Genomic DNA, 4,653 nt, shown 5'->3' with positions numbered 1-4,653 from the left:
TGTATTGTGAGTCATAATAGGTTATTTACTGTTACCAACAGATACTAGCGAAGGCTTTTTAAAGTTCTATGTTAATTCAATGTATTTGTACTTAGTTTTATTAAAATGACAGTATTTTTAGTTAAGTATGTTTATTTAACGTTGTGTAACTCAAGTAAAACCAGAAGCAAATAAGGAGACTACTTTCAATAAACTACACAAATTAAAAATATATTATTATTTATAAATCAATCGTGTTGTGTTTCAAAATACATTTTTCAAATAATGTTTTACAAGTATTTATCAGTTATTTAGTTTTCTTTTTATAGTTTAGCTGTATTGTTTTATTTATTTGTTATTATTTTTATTTAATTGTTTGCTTATTATATTTATCGCCATGTGCTTAAAAAATAAAACAACTATAAAGGTTTAAAAAGTAAGTTTAAATAAAAATAAAATGAAACATATAAAATAAGTTTATGATTTTTTTATTATTATTATTTTTATTTAATTGTTTGCTTATTATATTTATCGCGATGTGCTTAAAAGAATAGAACAAATACAAAGGTTTAAATTGTAAGTTTTAAATAAAATAAAATGTAACATATAAAATAAGCTTATGTTTGATTTTTTTATTTTATTTTTATTTATTTTTATTTAATTGTTTGTTTATTATATTTATCGCGATCTGCTTAAAAAAATAAAACGAGTATTAAGGTTTGAAAAGGTTATTAAATAAAAATAAAATGAAACATATAAAATAAGCTTATGTTTTTATTTTTATTTTTTTTTTTATTATTATTTTTATTCAATTGTTTGTTTATTATATTTATCGCAATGTGCTTAAAACGATAAAACAAATATAAAGATTTAAAAAGTAAGTTTAAATAAAAAATAATACAAATAAAGCTTATTTATAATAAACAAACATATTTAAAACATTATAAAAAGTAGTTTATATATATTATTTTTTATTTATTTCTTTTAAACATATTAAATAAAGTATAAAAAAAGTATTAAAACATTTAAACGTAGCATAAATAAGCTTAAAATATTAAAAAAATTGAAAAGAAACAAAGAAATTTAAAAAAAATCGGGAAAAATCGGCAAAAAAGTTCAACAACAACATTTGAGCATCATACGCGTATGCATTACTTTACACTAGTGAGAGAGACGTGTTTGTGCGTTCGGTCGACTTGGCGAGAAAGCGGGCTTAAAGCATTACTGTTTAGCACCCGAGGCGCGGCTATTGCAGCGGCGGCGAACGTGCTATGTAAACGCATCGGAGCAGCGTATGAAAAACTACAAGCGTCCAGCGGCGGTAGGCTTATAGCTTTGCGAAGTCGTCGAGACGAGTAGCCGACGCAGGCACGGCTCGAGGCGGGTAACTGCAGCAGACAGATGGCGTGTTGCTGCTGACGAGTTAACCGGCAGAAGGCAAACGGTTGGTCGGGAGAAAGAACAGTCAGTTGTATAGCTGCATGCTGCAGTCGACGCGGGCTGGCGCTTTAAACAGCAAAAGGCCGGCGCCGACTTTCAGTAACGTTCGCAAGGCTTTTAAGCCGAGTGATAGAAAAGGTCTGTATTTATACAGTAAAAACGCTCAGTCGAGCAACGGGTTTAAACGCCCTCGGATAGTTATCTGGTTGATCCTGCCAGTAGTCATATGCTTGTCTCAAAGATTAAGCCATGCAAGTGTAAGTACGAGCTCACGTACAGTGAAACTGCGAATGGCTCATTAAATCAGTTATGGTTCATTTGATTGTACGCTTTTACATGGATAACTGTGGCAATTCTAGAGCTAATACATGCGTAAAGCGCCGAACTGACGTGAGGCGCGCATTTATCAGACCAAAACTAACCGGCTTTCGGGTCGTTACAATGGTGACTCTGGATAAGCTTGCGGATCGCACGGCCTAGTGCTGGCGACATCTCATTAAAGCAACTGCCCTATCAACTATCGTCGGTACGGTATCGGCCTACCGAGGTTGTAACGGGTGACGGAGAATCAGGGTTCGATTCCGGAGAGGGAGCCTGAGAAACGGCTACCACATCCAAGGAAGGCAGCAGGCGCGCAAATTACCCATTCCCGGCTCGGGGAGGTAGTGACGAAAAATAACAATGCAGACCTCGTACGAGGTCCTGCAATTGGAATGAGTACACTTTAAACTTTTTAACGAGTATCCATTGGAGGGCAAGTCTGGTGCCAGCAGCCGCGGTAATTCCAGCTCCAAAAGTGTATATTTAAGTTGTTGCGGTTGAAAAGCTCGTAGTTGGATATAGGGACGGCGAGGTTGGTCGGTCGAAAGGCTAGCACTGGCCTCGTTGTTCTTGTTGGTCGGTGCCTTCGCGGTGCTCTTAACTGAGTGTTGCGGTGGTCCGGCAAGTTTACCTTGAAAAAATTAGAGTGTTCAAAGCAGGCTTTACGCTTGTATAATGTTGCATGGAATAATGGAATAGGACCTCGGTTCTATTTTGTTGGTTTTCGGAGCACGAGGTAATGATTAATAGGAACGGACGGGGGCATCCGTACTGTGCCGTTAGAGGTGAAATTCTTGGATCGGCGCAAGACGAACGACTGCGAAAGCATTTGCCAAGAATGTTTTCTTTAATCAAGAGCGAAAGTCAGAGGTTCGAAGACGATCAGATACCGTCCTAGTTCTGACCTTAAACGATGCCGACTAGCGATCGGGCAGTGTCGAACTTAAGAACTGTCCGGCAGCTTCCGGGAAACCAAAGTCTTTGGGTTCCGGGGGAAGTATGGTTGCAAAGCTGAAACTTAAAGGAATTGACGGAAGGGCACCACCAGGAGTGGAGCCTGCGGCTTAATTTGACTCAACACGGGAAATCTCACCCGGCCCGGACACAGCGAGGATTGACAGATTGAGAGCTCTTTCTTGATTCTGTGGGTGGTGGTGCATGGCCGTTCTTAGTTGGTGGAGCGATTTGTCTGGTTAATTCCGATAACGAACGAGACTCTTACTTGCTAAATAGCTGCTCGACCCATTGGGTCGGAGACAACTTCTTAGAGGGACTAGTGGCGTTTAGCCACACGAGATTGAGCAATAACAGGTCTGTGATGCCCTTAGATGTTCGGGGCCGCACGCGCGCTACACTGACCGGATCATCGTGTGTTCCCTAGGCCGAAAGGTCCGGGTAATCCGTTGAACCCCGGTCGTGCTAGGGATAGGGACTTGCAATTGTTTCCCTTGAACGAGGAATTCCCAGTAAGCGCGAGTCATTAGCTTGCGTTGATTACGTCCCTGCCCTTTGTACACACCGCCCGTCGCTACTACCGATTGAATGGTTTAGTGAGGTCCTCCGATTGAGCCTGGTACGTGCGGCAACGCACTCGCCGGTGTTCGAAAAGACGATCGAACTTGATCATTTAGAGGAAGTAAAAGTCGTAACAAGGTTTCCGTAGGTGAACCTGCGGAAGGATCATTAACGAATCGAAATTTGATTTCAAGCGACGTCTCTTCTTCGAAGGGACCGAGCCCTGTAACTGTTATAGTTCGGTCGCGTTGCTTCCTGACAGCGGGAGTAATAATTCAGCACGCAAGTGCTGGCGCGGCCGCTTCTTTTTGAACACGATTTTTTGGTTGCATTGAGATTGATTAACACGAGAGATCTCTTAGCGGTGGATCACTCGGCTCGAGCGTCGATGAAGGACGGAGCTAGCTCCGAGAAGTAATGTGAATTGCAGGACACATTGAGCATCGATATTCTGAACGCGTATTGCGGCCTCGGGTAATCCTGGGGCCACGTCCGTCTCAGGGTCTTTAACACACCGATCCTTTCATTAGTTTGAAAGTGCCTGCGACTCGTTTCTTAATTGAGGAGCGTGTCGTCAAAGACAGCTGGTCTGGCGATTTCACAGCTGAAGCGTGAGCAGCCTGCTGGCCTCGGGTGAGGTAGCAACGACGGTAGGTGCTCGAGAATAAGTTAAGTGACTTCAAAAGGCCGACGTACAAAGCGCATGTACTTTTATAGTACATCACTTTTGACCTGAGATCGGGCGGGACGACCCGCTGAACTTAAGCATATCACTAAGCGGAGGAAAAGAAACTAACAAGGATTCCCCTAGTAACGGCGAGTGAAGCGGGATAAGCCCAGCGCTAAATCCGAGCCTTTTTGGAGGGCGAGGAAATGTAGCGTATGGAATTCAGCATGCGGCGAACCAACGACTGCCCACGTTCTTCTGATCGAGGCCTTTTCCCAGAGCGGGTGTTAGGCCCTTGGCGGCGGTCGTAATTCGTCCTAGCGGTTTTCCCGGAGTCGGGTTGTTTGGAAATGCAGCCCTAAGCGGGTGGTAAACTCCATCTAAGGCTAAATACTGGCTCGAGACCGATAGCGAACAAGTACCGTGAGGGAAAGTTGAAAAGCACTTTGAAGAGAGAGTTAAAGAGTACGTGAAACCGCTTGGAGGCAAACGGAGGCGCCCATCGAGTCGCCGGACGTTTTCAGGCGCTGCGAGAGCTGTCCTACTGTTTGAGTGATCTTCGGAGACTCTTACGGTTGCGCTGGCGTCGCGGCGCTGCACTAGCGTTCGGCGAGGGCCGCGACCGGTTGCTGGGCTGACTTTGGTCGTTCGCAAGGTAGCTCTTCTTCGGAAGAGTGTTATAGGCGTTCGATTAGCTTCGGCTCGGCGACCGAGGAGAGATTCCGCGTCGG

The 4,653-nt window shown here is 43.2% G+C and overlaps 3 non-coding genes across 3 annotated transcripts in view; all 3 read left to right on the top strand.

Moving 5' to 3' along the window:
* Nucleotides 1-1,618: 1,618 nt before the first annotated feature.
* LOC145847611 (small subunit ribosomal RNA) lies at nucleotides 1,619-3,426 on the top strand. Its single transcript, XR_014371415.1, has one exon. It is a non-coding gene; the product is annotated as a small subunit ribosomal RNA (ribosomal RNA).
* A 182-nt stretch (nucleotides 3,427-3,608) lies between these two features.
* On the top strand, nucleotides 3,609-3,761 carry LOC145847602 (5.8S ribosomal RNA). Its single transcript, XR_014371407.1, has one exon. It is a non-coding gene; the product is annotated as a 5.8S ribosomal RNA (ribosomal RNA).
* A 222-nt stretch (nucleotides 3,762-3,983) lies between these two features.
* The window catches only part of LOC145847614 (large subunit ribosomal RNA), a 3,632-nt gene continuing 2,962 nt past the window's right edge, over nucleotides 3,984-4,653 (top strand). The window contains exon 1 of the ribosomal RNA XR_014371419.1: nucleotides 3,984-4,653. This exon is cut by the window's right edge and continues 2,962 nt beyond it. This is a non-coding gene — a ribosomal RNA (large subunit ribosomal RNA).

Source organism: Thalia democratica, unplaced genomic scaffold (assembly GCF_965202585.1).
Source record: "Thalia democratica unplaced genomic scaffold, ktThaDemo2.hap1.1 HAP1_SCAFFOLD_989, whole genome shotgun sequence".
NCBI lineage: Eukaryota > Metazoa > Chordata > Thaliacea > Salpida > Salpidae > Thalia > Thalia democratica.
Note: the sequence above shows the minus strand (reverse complement) of the source record. Positions and strands in the feature narration are given on the sequence as shown.